Consider the following 17,224-nt stretch of genomic DNA (forward strand, 5'->3'; position numbering starts at 1 on the left):
AAATTCAATCCAAAATCAAACATTAATCCAATATTAGAGAGCCACGTGGGAAATCTAATGGTTTCGGCCAATGAAAAATAAGACTTCAAAATTATTTTTGAATTAAAAAGTCGAATGCCACGTAAATATTTTTATTAAATAATTATTAATATTTCTTATATACAATTTCATCCAAAATCAAACACTATAATAATTAAAAAATAAATCTAAAATGAAATTCAATCCAAAATAAAAAAAAATCAATTTAATCTAATATATAAAATATAGCAGTTGATATATATAGGAGTTTTATTTTAACTTAAAAATTTAATAGAAACCGTGCATCGCACGGGCTAAAATCTAGTATATATATATATATATATATATATATATATATATATATATATTATATATATATATATATATATATATATATATATATATATATATATATATATTGTTGTGAAATAAAGAGGAAGGAGAGGAAATTGGGAGAGAACAATTGTGTATCTTATTCCATGAACAATGGGGTATATATACATACAATAGAATAGGGTTCGCTTGGGGAACAATAAACCCTAAGATCTAGAATATTCCGGAAATATACTAGGGGTATAATGGGCATCCACACAATATTTCATAACACTCCCACTTGGATGTCCATTATTGAAGACTATGCCTCGTTAAAACCTTACTAGGAAAACCCTGTGGGATAATAACATAGTGAAGGAAAAAGGGTACATCATTCTTCATAATACGCTTGAGATGTTGCAAAACCTTGGTTAAGGGAAAAAGAGTGCAACACGTATTTCTCCCCCTGATGAATACATCAATTGAGATCTTCTTGTGCAATCTATCAAATATTGTTCAACAGCTTCTCAAATGTAGTAGCATGGAGTTCCTTGAAAATTGAGTGTCCAAAGCTTAACTTGAATCTTCAATTCCCCACTTGAACAGATGAGGTGAATATTTATATCACCAATGTTTTTGAAAATAATACCTGTAAGATCATGTGCTTTCCTCTATTTCATTCGATACATTTGTTTTCGAATTTCCCAAATGCATAATCTAATAATACTTTAGCTTCACCTGAGATAAATAAATTTTCTTGTACATGATATTACAAAACTTTTCCATACATATTTGACATGTATGTACCTTCTTCTGGAGGTCATAAATGGTAGTTTTCGATCAATAATGATCAAACTTTCTTTGGTCATATACTTTCATGGAAATACATGATAAATAACAATATCATCGTCCAACTTGGAAGTATAATATAGCTAATAACGTTATTTATGGTTCTTCCGGACCATAACATAATATCCATTGGAAGGACATTACATAATTGTATCTTATATATTTAAGATGATTCATATTTGTACAAGAATTCATTTCATTTCATGAATAAATTAATATGTTTATTTCAAAACTCTCAAATACTCAAACTACTGGTTGAGAAGACATTTTTAAAATACTCTTTTAGAGTTTTGATAATATCTTATCAATGTTGTATATTCATGTGCAAAACTTAAAGGGCTAGATGTTTAAGAACATCATGTATAGTTCTTCAGGAACTCTTCTTATTTGCATGATTCATAATATGCTATTAAATCAACATTATATATATAATTCTTTCACAACTATTAGGCCAATGCAGTAAGAATCTCCACTTATAAATTTTTCATAAAGTTGCAAATCTGTCTTACCATTCTTTGGATGCATATTCAAACACGACATAATAATATTTTTGAAACATGTAATATGAAATTATAACTGGATAAATAAAAATCATACCATGATAAAATATAAAACAAACTAAATGTATGATAAATGATGCATTTACCTATTAACTACACATGTATATGAATGTAAGACTCAAATGCAAAACACTGTACAGTGTGGATATTTCAAATCCATAACTTGTTGGGCTTCAGGTCCATGAGCTCATTTGATCAGTATAGTTATGTCTACATCGAAACATACATAGATTTACGATCCCCTATTCAAAATTCATTATTTCTCGCATATGCATTATATTTCGGTTCCATCATCTACCGGTATCATCAAAATTCTTCAACATATATTTTGCATGCTATTTATCAATGATATAAATACTTATTCAATAGGTACCATTCATTTTTCTCACGGGCCATCTATTATTGTTCAAGTATTTATACCACTTCAAGGCTATTTCATACACTATATAATTAATAGTGTTTTCTTTATTTTCAAAAATATCATCAACTGCACTATCTTGCCCTTTTTATATAAATAAATTTATTTTGCACTATGTTGGAACCGTATATGTAATCTACACTTCGGGTGTATACATTTAAATAAATATTGGCAAGATATATAATTCTCAACACTTAATATATGTAACATCGAGCACTATAACTATCATATACCTTTATGTCTCTAGACATTATAAAACATAACATAATTAAGTCATAGATATTTATGTCCATACATACTTCGAGGACATAAAGTTGGCATGTACACTTACTCATATGGGGATCAATTTATTATCTTTCAATTTTGCCAACTTATTTTTGCTCGTCTCCCCCTAAGTTTCAATATGTTATGGGGCATAAAAAAAATTCACCAACTAAATAATACACTTTTCAACGTGTATTTTGATAAATATTACATACTTTTGTTCTCTTCTGGAGATCAACATTGATTATGGGGAGTAGATATAATATGCAGTTGTTTTCTTCATATTTTCTCTTTTCGTGCTGACTTATGATTGCCCCAATCAAGAGATTTATGATGCTTATTTATGATACTTAAATCAATCACAAAACACTTGTAAACTTATTGGTGATCTTCAAGTCACCTACTACCATTCTGGTGAACTTCGGTTTACTATCATGGTGAACTTTAAATCACCTATCATTATACAATTTTTCAAAATCATTAATATCTCTTGTATTTATTTTCTCAATCGATTCATTATAACTATTCGATTGAAATACAACTCAACCTCATCATTTTGTCCTGCCTTTGAATATATACAACATACGAGGGAGTGTCAGCACATAAAAATTTATTTGACAAGAATTTTCAAATTCTCATAACGGGTGTTCTTAAACCCGGATGGCCTGAATTATCACATCATGCGTATATAATATCATATAAAGTATTTCATTCGATAACTGCTGGTTATCTTCTCAAAGTGATCACTGTAATTATAAAATACTATAATTTGAACATATGGTGAATTGGTGATGTGATATAACGACACAAACTGGTGTCTCAATTTTAACAGCAAGACAATCTAAACAAAACTTATGGAAGATACCTTGTACTCTTCAAGAGTATCCATTACAACTTTGGTACATATCCAAAAGTATACATCTTTAGAATGTAGTATAGTACTCATGCTCATAGAGCGAGTCAATAAGACATGATCAAATATTTGTACCAAGTTTAACATATTGTATTATAATCCTGATCATATACTGCTAATTTTATTATGTTGAGAGCTATCTCCCCCTTATCCTTGCATGTATATAAATTTGGTTCGGAGGGCGTGCTACAATGTCTATTAGACATATGTTTTCATTATCTTTATACACCATGTTTATCTTTAATTTATTCCCTTGTGTTGAGTACTAATAAAGCTCAACAAGATGTTTTGGTATAATGGGCCCAACTTTTATTTAATATTTTCTCCGCAACCAACCAAAAATATAAAGTTTGAGTTTTCTCATCATTAACTTTTACCTGATTTTCATCATTTACAATCTCACTTCTGGTGTATTTTGAAATTGCATTCATACTCATTTATTCCGCCATGATTATACTATGTTTTACTTTCACATTCGATCTCGATCATGACTATTGACATTATCTTTACCATTTTTATTCATACATTTCTCATTCACTTCTAGGAATGGTTTACCTAGTTGAATGTGAGAATAATATTTTTCTTCAGGATTTCGGTATTTTGTTCATCCACCAAAAGACAATATATGAACTATCTTTCTCAAAATTATCGTGTCTGTAGGACCACACTAGTTTCATGAAAGAAATATAGGGTATCTTGATAACACGATTTAAAAACTATTATAGTTATCTAGGTCAATTTTCTTGTAGTTCTCCAAAAGGTATGCGGGCCTTTAATGGTCAAAAGTATAGACTTAAGTCGTGAACCTATTTCGACTTGTAACAAAAGTCAAGGATATATTTGCATTTCAATCTATAACACCCTTGATAAATTTTCTTCAAGGAAGAGCAAGACCACATATTTAAAATTTTCAATATTATATAGTAAATTCTATTATAAATTCTTCCCTTGTTTTCATAGACCAATGCCCTTTTCCTCCACAGCGGTAATATACATTGGTCACATTCTCATTTTATCTTTCTTTTGTTTGTTATCATCTTTGTCCCACTTCTGGTAGGAATATGAGTTATTGAGAGAACCACCTCGGTCTCGACCATATTCGTATACATGTCCACTTTAACGGCCATGCCCTTGACCGTAATCTTAGATGTAACTAGTAGTTATGAGATTCAGGTAATATCATAGCCTTGGCCGTATTTTACCCCTTTTTTTTTCTCTCTTTGATCGTATCACCCAAACCCCTTTAATCCCTATGTGGTTTTGATGTCCAATGTCTAACCACCAAGATAATATATACACCAAGATAATACTAGGAGAAAAGAAATCCATGATTTTCAATTTTCATATACTTCATCATACAAGAGAATATTTAAAATACGAACCTAATAGATAATAATCATATATGACTCTAGACTCATATAGTCATATAGTCTAGAGTCATGTTTATTGACTCTAGACTCATGTGTGCAATTCACATGGTCTTTTCAAGAATCCTGTTACATTTTAACTCTTTCGCTTCTTTCTTTTTCATCCAAGTTCCACAGGTTACTAAAGGAGACTCTTTATGCTTCCTGTTCCAACTTCATCTCCAAGTTTTATAAGGGAATCACAGCCACAAGTGGCCTTGGCACGAATAAACCTCGTTGGTGGTGTAAACAAGGCGTTTTCAACACTCAAGGGCCGACAACAGAAGTTTAGTGTTTAGTTTTCTTTGTAATGGTCTTTAAAGACTTTAGTGTTTAGTTTTGTAAACCTTCTTTTTTATGCAAATTGAGCCTATGTCAATATATATATATATATATATATATATATATATATATATATATATATATATATAGAGGAAGGCTCTCGTGAGAACACTTTCCTACGGTGAGAACACTTCCTTACGGTGAGAACACTTTCTATAATGGCATTTTCGTGATTTTTATAAACAAATAAACCAATATAATTGTTTTTTCACGTTTTTCTTTTCAATATTTCTGATTTTCACGTTCTCTCTCTTCAACTCCCCTCTCTCTTCAACTCCCCTCTCTCTCCTATTCGAACACCACCACCAATCGCCGCCGCCGCTAGCCACTGCCGCTACTTACCTCTCGCCGCCGATTGTGCTCTCCTCTCGCCGCCGCTTCTTCTCTCCTCTCGCCTCCGTTTCTTTCTCCTCTGGCCGCTGTTTCTTTCTCCTATCGCCGCCGCTTCTTCTCTCCTCTACGCCGCCGCTTCTTCTCTCCTCTACGCCGCCGCTTCTTCTCTCCTCTCGCTGCCGCTTCTACTTTCCTCACGCCGCTCGCCGCTGCTCGCAGAAATTCGTCACCGGTCGCGGTGGTTGTGGTTCGCGAATCGGAGTTCGAACTCTCAGGTTTCTTTGATTCTTCGATTCTTCGATTTCGATTTCGATTTTAAATCAATCGATTTCGTTTTTCTGAGATTCTAAATCAATTGCTTTCTTTGATTCTAATATCAGTAAATTTATCCGAATTCATGTTCTAAATTAATCCGAAATTTATCCAGTTTCATGTTCTAAATTGATTTCTTTGATTCTAATATCAGTCAATTGATTGTTAGGAGGTTTCAAAATCGAATTTTAATCGACATTCTCAATCGATTTTCGAAATCTGAATTCAACAATTAAAATCGATTTCAATTGATTTCTCAATTCCAAAAAATAAAATTGAGTTCAATTTGGTGGCTTCGAAATATAAATTTAGAACATGTTTGAATAAACTTAGAACATGCTTGAATAAATTTAGAACATGGTTGAACAAATTTAGAACATGCTTGAATAAGTTTAGAACATGCTTGAATAAATTTAGAACATGCTTGAATAAATTTAGAACATGATTGAATAAATTTAGAACATGAGCTTAAAAATTTAGAACATGATTGAATAATTTTAGAACATGAGCTTACAAATTTAGAACATGGTTGAACAAATTTAGAACATGGTTGAACAAACTTAGAACATCGTTGAATAAATTTAGAACATGATTGAATAAATTTAGAACATGCTTGAATAAATTTAGAACATGAGCTTACAAATTTAGAACATGGTTGAACAAATTTAGGACATTGTTGAACAAATTTAGAACATCGTTGAATAAATTTAGAACATGCTTGAATAAATTTAGAACATGCTTGAATAAATTTAGAACATGAGCTTACAAATTTAGAACATGGTTGAATAATTTTAGAACATGCTTGAATTAATCTAGAACATGAGGTTAAAAATTTAGAACATGGTTGAATAAAATTAAAACATGCTTGAATAAATTTAGAACATGGCTGAACCAATTTAGAACATGGTTAAATAAGTTTAGAACACGGTTGAATAAATTTAGAACATGAGTTTGAAAATTTAGAACATCATTGAATAAAGTTAGAACATGTTTGAATAAAATTTAGAACATGATTGAATAAATTTAGAACATGCTTAAATAAATTTAGAACATGAGCTTACAAATTTAGAACATGCTTGAATAAAATTAAACGTGCTTGAATAAATTTAGAATATGGCTGAACCAATTTAGAATATGGTTAAATAAGTTTAGAACATGGTTGAATAAATTTAGAACATGAGTTTGAAAATTTAGAACATTGTTGAACAAATATAGAACATAGAGAGTGTAAATGTGTTCTCACCATAAGAAGTGTTCTCACATAAGGAGGTGTTCTCACCGGATCCCTCCCATATATATATATATATATAATCAAGCTCTAAGCATGCTCTTCAAAAGTTATATACGTAATCAGTTAATCATTGCCACCAAACATTATTCATTATACCTTGGAATAATATTTATTCACTATATATTGTTGCAATACAAGTGTATTCGTTTAAACTTAGTTAATTAACAACTGAGGCTTTTTATTCCGCACACAAGTATCTCTAATCAACTTCGAATAGTTTCGTAATAGAATACGATTAAACTAATGGAAGCAATACATGAGATGAACGAGTGATATCCAACAACAATTTCTTTAAATAATCCATATAATAGGCTGTAAATTATTGTTTAGTGAATGCTTTAGGTGTCGGATAACAAAACTTTACATTAAACATACATATTCTGGGCATAAAACATATATAAGGACTTGCTATCCACTCCAAAGGAAAATTGCAGTAGTGGTGTGCATATACATACATATACAAAGTACCTAACTGGCAATGCTTTTAGTCACAGAGTCTAAACTTAGCAATTAATAGACTGATAGTCACATAAATAAACTAGAACTCATAGTAAATCGTGCAATTATTGTAATTCACGAAACTCGTAATAAAATTTCCAAAACATTGCAATTCATGGAACTACGGGAGCATGTAAAATCATACTGCATATGTATTAGAATATAGTGAAGCACACATTGCCGGCTTTTATTCTTTATTATTCATGGCTTAGAAGGAAAAGAAATTACAACTATAATGGTCAGATTAAGCCCTAACAAAATAGTATGTATTATTAACATCATCATAACCCTAATATGATTTAAGGATTTGACTTTGTCATGTAAAACACGATTCCTTAGTCATCATAAAACGAATCGGAACTTTAATAGCATATTCAATGTAGAAGCACATAAATATCAATACTAACAAAGTAATAAAGATCGACAACTATGAAATTGCCGCAATCCGCAACATATAATTAAAAAGTCCAAATAAGTCGATACAAACAATCACATGCTCAAATAATAATAAATCACTATTCAAAAACCATAATAATTAAAGGAACTAAATCCCAAATTTAATACTTATCTCGATGACGATTATTCCTCTTGCTCAGTCGGTTAGGGATGGTGCTGATAACGTGTTGTGAAATAACGAGGAAATTGGGAGAGAACAATTGTGTATGAACAATGGGGTATATATACATACAATAGAATAGGTTTCGCTTGGGGAACAATAAACCCTAAGATCTAGAATATTCCGGAAATATACTAGGGGTATAATGGGCATCCACACAATATTTCATAATATATATATATATAGAGAGTGTAAAAGTGTTCTCACCATAAGAAGTGTTCTTACATAAGGAGGTGTTCTCACCGGATCCCTCCCCTATATATATATATATATATATATATTGTAATCCCCCGTAAATTTAAATATATTTTAACGTATAGTTAATATATTTAAATAAGAATTTACGAATTTTAGAAATAAATATATAATTAAAGTATATTTATTTTATTACATTTTGAATATTTTTAACGATTTATGCAATCTAAAATAATTTTAGAATTCTATGTTGAAAAGAATTTGGATTGCGAAAACGCGATTGAATTTCAAAAGCAATCCTAACCGGTTTTGGATTCAAACAACATCAATTCCAATCCTAGCCCAAGTTTGCAAAGCCCAATAAATAAACCCAAACAAAATTACCCATAATTCTCTTTACTTTCCAACTTCACCTGAAAAATAAAACAAGGAAAACAAAACCCTTCTCTCTCCTTCAACCTCACGTGAAAGAAAAAAAAAACACTCAAGCCTCCATTGTACTTTCCCACGCCGCCACCAGCCACCGACGACCACCGTCGTCCCTCGCTGGTAACCCCCTCTCCTTCCTCTTCTTTTCTATTTCGTTCTTTTCTTGCTGTTTTGTTCTCCTTCTCATGATTAATTCGCTTTCCTCCTCCTCACTCACGTTTATGTTATTGCGCAGCCACCACTCCACCACTCCATCGGTGTCGCTGCAACCCCTACCGCCGTCGTCCTCACAGCAGTCGCACACCTGCTGTCACGCTGCTGCACCGACCATCGGCTCCCTCTCCCCTTTCTCCTTTCGCACGCAACCAGCACAACCACCACCCACCGGCACCACAACTGCGGTGTCTAGCCTTCGTGGCCCTTCCAGATCCTGTTGCCGCACCTCCCTGCCTGCTGCCGCCGCCCCTTTCCCGTCGGCAAACTCATTCTCTCTCTCTTGGTTAATTCTTAAACCCTTAAAACTAATTAATGTTTTAATTACGTTTTATTAATATAATTCATGTTTTACTTGAATTAAATTATAGTTTTTACAAATTAATGATGATCTTTAGATTTTAAGTTTTGCGTAATTAATAATTTAATTTTCAGATTATGCAATTTGATTGAAATAATGGTTTTAATTATTAAAGTATGAAATTTTAAGGTTTTAATGATTTTAAATCATGGTAGGATGATTATAAGTTATTAAAGTTATTGTTTTTATGATTTCAAAGTTTTGGGAGTAGTTTGAAATTAGTTATATTGCTGAAAATTTAAAGTACGATGTTTGCAAAGAGTTTTCAACGAATTTCAATAATTAATTCAATAATCGTTATACTAGGAAATCAAATATTCAAGTTTTGTTATTGGAGAAAAGTTCTAAATATGTTTAGGATGTAGTTAGAATGTGTTATTATAGCTGTGAGCGATTAGAAGTTGATTGGGAATCCTTGTTGGTTGTTTTTAGGCGGAGAATTCTCTGTAGGCGACTTTTGAATTATTAAAGTGGTCTTGCAGTTTGTTTACACAAGGTACGTACATACCTGTGTGCTTGGAATGTGTGCTAATTGTTGAAACCATGTTGAATTTGTTGTTGAACTTGGTTATGTTGAAATTGCATGTTTAATACTGTTGGACGGACATATTGAACTTATATTGCATTATGAGAATTGTAACATGTTAGTATGGATGATTGATACAAACATGTTGGTTGGGAACACTAAATTATTCTGTATGTTGGTTTGGATCAATTGATTATTGTTCCCTTACTAGCTTTTCACTACTTTATGAGGGCGGTGGACCTTGTTTAGTAAGTTGAAACTTTATACCCATATACAGGGTTGATCATGGTTAAAGGAAAGGTTGGGTAAATTGGAATGAGTCTTGATTGATGCCTTTGTGATCACTTACTTAATTCCAAGATAAAAACAGTTGTGAATAAATGTGGATTGTATGCCTTATGTGATTGTTGAGTCATAACAGGGTTTCAATTTGTAAATCATGTAAAGTGAAACTGAGTAGCAATAGCTTTAGACTGTGCACGTCTAAAGTGACGGACAAACAGGAGTTGGGGTTCATGGTGGTAGCCCATGGCCTTTATCTCGGACCGGATTGATCACCGTGTCCTATTTTTTTTCAAATGTTCCTCGATATCGCAGGTCTCTGAGGTTACGGAGTCGCGCCCGTACCTCGTCTTCCTTAGTGAAGATTGTCGGACGGTCAACTCGGTCCATTGTCTATTTCAACTAAAATAATATTAGTGCTAAGAGCCTAGTCTAGTCTGGTCAAGTATGGTCGACAAACTATCATGTTTTGTCTGCCCTTGTTTATGTTCATTAGTATCATGTTAGGGTTGTTCGTTTAATAGTATCATGTTAGGATTATTATTGTTTTAGTATGTAGTACTCAGCTTTGCTGATTACGTGCTTTGTTTGTGTGTGTTGATCATGGCTATGCCTTATTGATCCTGTGATGACCCATCTTTGGTGAGCAGTCTCTAAGGATCAATAAGCGTTGCCCATCTACAGGTTTGAAGATGATGCATCATTGGGATCGGGATTAGAGAGCTTGTAGTTATATTTGTTTTATTAAGTGATTTGGTTTGTTAACTTGGATTTGAAATTTGTCGTACTATTCGTATTTCCTTATTTCCGTTAAGTGGTTTTGGACTTAATATGTAATCGATTATTTATGAACCTAAGAGTTAGTTTTATGTTTTCCGCTGCAAAATTCTGAATAAGCCGTTACGTTATTACACGGGCGATAATACTTTGATAATTCTCTACGTTTTATATTAAAAAGTTCTTTTAGAAAAGAGAGAATTGTCGGGGTGTTACAAAGTGGTATCTAGAAGCTAAGGTTTTACTTTAATAAATTTTAGGCGCCTAACTATCTAGTATTTAAAATAAATTTCTTAAAATCGAGCTCCTACGCATTATAGTGTTAAAAAAATTGGTACTTTTCTTTGGGGGCCGGATTCCTTTTATCTTGTTTGCAAGTATATAACATTAACTTATTTATTAGTTTCGAAATTTTTATTTTTCTTATTATTTATGATTCAAAAAATTGGTACAATTTTTAAAGAAGTTCGAAATTTTTAGTTGCTTTAAGAGGTTATAAGTCTTTGTTTTAGGAAATATAAATTCTTTATTTCGAATTAATAACTTCATTTACGATTTTATTCGCTACTAATTTTCTTAATTTATTTTATTTTATTAATTTTATATTTTTGTTTATTTATTATTTGATTTTCTTATTTTCCTATCATTATTCTCGTTTTATTTTATTATTTAGATTACTTTAATGTTTTAGTTTACGAGAGATGGGTAGTATAATTAAGAAGGGCATATAAGATAGAATTACATGTGCATTAGTAGCTAGTTAATTCTAGCATAAGAAATTAATTGTTATGTACGTGCATGTGTTTATTGTTTAAATGTTGCAATTATATGTGCATAATAGAAATTGTTTGCTTCCACCAAACCTATTGTGTTATCGATTTTTGATTATGATTTGGTTGGGAAGTCATTAGTGAGACCTGGAATTGTTCATTTCAGGAATAAAATATTTCTTTCCAAGTACACCAACATAGGATCTCTCGAGAAAGATCGATATAGGGACAACTGATATTTTTGTGAGAAAGTAGTGTTTAGATGTGAATATCTTGCTAGGATTCAAGAGCAACCCAATTGTACTAAGTGATCATGAGAATGAAATGGATTATGAGTCTGACATTAATAGTTACACCAGCTTTGAACGCACAATGCGTCATATATTAAGAACATGAGACCCCGATAGGGGTGAGGAAGCCCTTCGTGAGTTTGACCGTGCTAGAGGGCATACTAGAGATGATATTTATAATGTAGTGATTAGAGCTGTCAAAAATCGACCCGACCCGAAAACCGACCCGAACCCGACCCGAAAATACTGGGTCCTGAACAAGATTTTGTGACCCGTAACCCGATTTTATCCGAACCCGAACAACCCGAAAAGGAATGGGTCAAAACCCGACCGAACCCGTTTTAGACCCGACCGATTGAAAATCATTGTATTTATAGTAATAAATGAGATTATGAGAAAATTTAAGCATAAAAGACACGTTGTTTTTACTATTGTTCTGTGTAATATGATTTTAATTTGAATTATACACCATTTTATGATTGAATTTGACAAAATATAAACTTTCGTAGGAAAATTTGTTAACTTGTGCCAATATTTTGTATATTTTTCACCTAAATTAATGAAAATATAATGCGCGTTTTAAAATCTCTCAACCCGTTGGGTCGACCCGAACCCGAAAGTTCTGGGTCTTGAACAATCATTTGTAAACCCGAACCCGAAAGTGACCGACCCGATTCAACCCGAACCCAAAGTAAATTTTTACAACCCGACCCGACCGACCCGTTTGACAGGTCTAGTAGTGATACTAAGCCAGCGGAGGATGACTCAGAGACTACGAAGATCCACAAGGCAGAGAAAACTAGCCTAATATTTTAATATCGAGGATGATGATGAATTTAAATACGAGCTCCTTTACTCCAGAAAGCTATAAGGAATCAAAGAACAATATTGATAATGTTTCCCTCTAAGATTGTTTCATTATTTATTTATGTTGGGAATAATGTGGGACAAGTCCCCCAACGGTAGTTTAAATTTATTGCATAGCGCTTTTATTTTATTTTGGGACAAGTACGTTATTATGGTTTAGAATTGTTATTAATATTCTTTTGAGGAATAAAAGTTTCTTTTGAGGAATACAAGTTTCTTTTGAGGAATTAAAGTTAAATATTTAATTATCCAAGTGGTCAATGATTTAGTTTGGGTACGCGAAGAGGAGTAATTTCTTTTATTATTATTATTATTATTATTATTATTATTATTATTATTATTATTATTATTATTATTATTATTATTATTATTATTATTATTATTATTATTATTATTTGTGATGATTGAATTTGATTTGTTTTCCCTCGATCGGATGTCCTTTATGTGAATGTCGTTCACGAATGATTGAGGAGGATTATTTTGCAATGATTATTGCACCTTCGTAAATGATTGTTGCACCTTCGTAAATGATTTTATGTGAATATTGTTTATTGAGGCGATCTCTATGGTCAAATCAAATATTGCTTGATATAGAATGACGTGTAAGTAGTGTTTAGAACCTAAGATAGAGTATATTAACTTCAGGTCGTGTTATAGAATGAGCAACAATAATGACTTAGTTGTTGCTATTCGCCTCTTGGCGGAAAAGCTGACCCAAAAGAGAACTGAGCATCCTGATTCTGCTAGGGACATGTTTGAAAGGTTAGTCAAAGTTAAGCCATCATACTTTAAGGGGCTAGCTGACCCTACCTTCATAGGGAACTAGGTTAGAGAGTTTGAGAAACTATTTGGGACTGTGAACTGTCTTGAGAACATGAGAGTGGGTCAAGTTGTCATGTAATTGGAGCTAGGTTTAGCGCTGCTGAGAGATTCAATTAGGATTCAATTGTTACTGCCTTAGGGGGAAAGTTTTACCCTACCTTTTATGAGAAAGCAAAAATCTTAGGAATTCATAAACCTTAGTATGGGGAGCATGACCATTGCTGAATACTATGCAGACTTATAGCATGACCACCTTAGGATTAGGTGGGGAAACCTTTATGTCTTTAGATATTGTGTATGGGAGAGCTGCTCATATTTATGGCATGTAGTCCAAAAAGGGACAAGAAAAATGTTGTTGGGGAGAAAAGAAAAGAGTTTAATGCTGGGGAAAACCAATGGAATTTCAAGAGAATATGAATGAGAATAGGAATGAGAATGGAAATGAAAATGAAAATTTTCAAGGAAGGAACAATCAGGGGCACAAAAATAGGAACCAATATGAGAAAGTGTATCACTGTAAGATGTGCAGTAACAACAATACTGGTAGAAACTGCAAAGGGGGATTAGTGACCTGCAACTATTGTCAGAAAAGGGGGCATAGAGATTTTGAGTGCTTCACTAAGCACAGAAAGGAACAAAATAGTAATGGAGGTGGGAACCAAGTGAGGTTTAACCAGTCTGGAGGTCAAAATTCAAAGCCTGGAGGGGCACAGAACAATCAAGAGAACAATCAAGAGAAATATAATAAGCCTGCAAATGATAACAACAACCAGAATAAGGCTCCGGGCAAGCCGTTCTTGATGACTAGAAATGAAGCTGAACGTTCTGCAGACGTAGTTCATGGTACTTTTTCTATTAACTCCGTGCTAGTTAAAACATTATTTGATTCGGGAGCAACTTATTCTTTCGTTTTGTCATCTATTACTAAGAGTCTGAAGTTAGTAGATTTTGAATGATTGATTTACCTTTTATTATGTCTACTAGTGTAACCATAAGGTGTATAAGATTATTTAAGTACCTGCCTTTGAAGACAAAAGATTGCGTTCTCCCTTCTGATTTGACAAAAGTTTAATTTTAGAGACCTAGATGTAAGTCCGGGGATGGATTGACTAAGTTTTTACAAGGCTGAGGTAGACTGTGAAATTCAGAAAGTAATTTTAAGGAACCCTATTGGAAGGTAGATCTCATATAGACGTTTTGAGGAGTCCAAGAACCTTTAGTTATTTCTGTAATGCAAGTGAGGAAATTGATGAATAGGGAGTGTGAACTATTTTTCTGTAGTGTGTTAGAGGTGAGTAAAGAAGTTGGAGTGAAAATCGAGGATGTTCCCATTGTGAATGGATTCATTGGTGTGTCTACGAGTGGAATTGCAAGTATGTCACCTGCTAGAGCCCTTGAGTTCATTATAGAGTTAAATCCTGAAACGACGCCTATATCTGAAACACCGTATAGCAAGACACCTCCTGAAATAAGCCAATTAAAACAAAGTTGCAAGAGTTGCTTGGTCAAGGAATATATTAGGCCTAGTGCATCACCGTGGGGATCTCCTGTGTTGTTTGTTAAGGAGAAAGATAAGAGTATGGAATTATGCATCGATTTTAGGGAGCTAAACACCACCAAGAACAAGTATCCCTTGCCTAGGATTGATGACATATTGGACCAATTGAATTGGGCGAGTGTGTTCTCGAAGACTGATTTGTGTTTGAAGTACCACCAATTGAGAATAGCTGATAAGGGCTTAAGACCTCGTTAGGATTCGTTATTGTCATTATGGGTTTAGAGTAATGTCTTTTGGGTTAACCAATGCACCTGCCATAATTATGGTTTGATGAATAAGATTTTACACGAATTCCGAATTAAGTTCGTTATTATGTTATTGATGATATCCTGATTTATTCAAGGAATGAGAAGGAGCATGACAAACACTTGAGGATTACTTGGAGACGCTTAGAAAGAATCTAGTTTTATTAAATGAAGTATACAAATCTTGAAGTCATATGTGTATAAGTGACACCGACGGAAAAGTGAAGGACTAAATTGATTGAGAACTATGTTACGTTAGGGAATAAATTTAAGAGAAGATTTGAGTGGTCCAGGATCGTTAGAAATCATTTGTTGTCTGGAAAAGATGAAAAGAAATACATAAATTGGTGCAAGAGCTAAGAGTTAAGCCCACAAGTTATACACCCATGAAAAGCGTAATGAGGTTCAGTAACAAGGAAAGTTGAACAGAAGGAGTTTCTGTAGATCCTGCTAAGATTCAAGCTGTGAGTGAGTGACCTAGTCTAAAGAACGTGTCCGATATTTGAAGTTTTCTAAGCCTAGATGACTATTATAGGAGGTTGTGAAAGACTTTTCGAAGAAAGCAAAACCAGTGACCAACTTGTTGAAAAGGAAACCAAATTCAAGTGGAGTGAGAAATGTGAAGAAGCTTTCCAGATTTCAAAGGAATGTTTGACCTCCGCACCTGTTGTCGTGTCAATTGAAACCTTATACCCTACGAATGACCTAGAGCTAGCTGCTATTGTGTTATCTGTGAATATTTGGAGACATAACCTTTTCAGGGAAACAAGTAAGATCCTTATCGACCATAAAAGTTTAAAATTTTAGCAAAAGGGTCCTGTTGAATCTTTGAGACAACATTGAAAATGATACTACTTTCCACCCTGCAACCGATCGTCAGCCTAAGAGCACTAACCAAACCAGGGGAGATATGTTGAGAGCATGTACTATTGACTTTAAAGAGAAGTTGGGAGATCATTTAGATTTGATTGAATTTTCGTGCATCAATAGTTACCATGCGAGCATTACGATGTCACATGTTGAGGCGTTGTGTGGAAATAGTGTAGAAGTCCATTTGCTGGAATGTTTTGAGTGAAAATATTGTATTGGGGACTGAATTCGTTGATGTGAAAATATCCAAAGTTATTCCCTGAGATGAGTTACGAGGGCGTAACTCGTTTTCTTTAAGGGGGTAGAATGCGATAGAAATTCGCGCTTTTTACCTATTTTTATGGTATTTTTATGCATTTTATGCTTATTTTTAGCAACTTATACATGTTGATGTAAGTAATTAGATTCTTTGCATATGAAAAGTGTGTTCATGAGTAACACAAACAACTTTAAGTTGGCAAAAGAGTGCACATGAGTGGCACAAGTACTTCTTTAGTATGAATAAGTTGAAAACTTTTGAAAAAGGTGTGAATTTCAGTGTCAAGTTTCAGGACGAAACTTCTTTTAAGAGGGGTAGATTGTAATCCCCCGTAAATTTATAAATGTTATTACTATATTTTAACGTATAGTTAATGTATTTAAATAAGAATTTACGAATTTTAAAAATAAATATATAATTAAAGTATATTTATTTTATTACATTTTGAATATTTTTAACGATTTATGCAATCTAAAATAATTTTAGAATTCTATGTTGAAAAGAATTTGGATTGCGAAAACGCGATTGAATTTCAAAAACAATCCTAACCGGTTTTGGATTCAAACAACATCAATTCCAATCCTAACCCAAGTTTGCAAAGCTCAATAAATAAACCCAAACAAAATTA

This window comes from Spinacia oleracea, chromosome 2 (assembly GCF_020520425.1).
Source record: "Spinacia oleracea cultivar Varoflay chromosome 2, BTI_SOV_V1, whole genome shotgun sequence".
Taxonomy (NCBI): domain Eukaryota; kingdom Viridiplantae; phylum Streptophyta; class Magnoliopsida; order Caryophyllales; family Amaranthaceae; genus Spinacia; species Spinacia oleracea.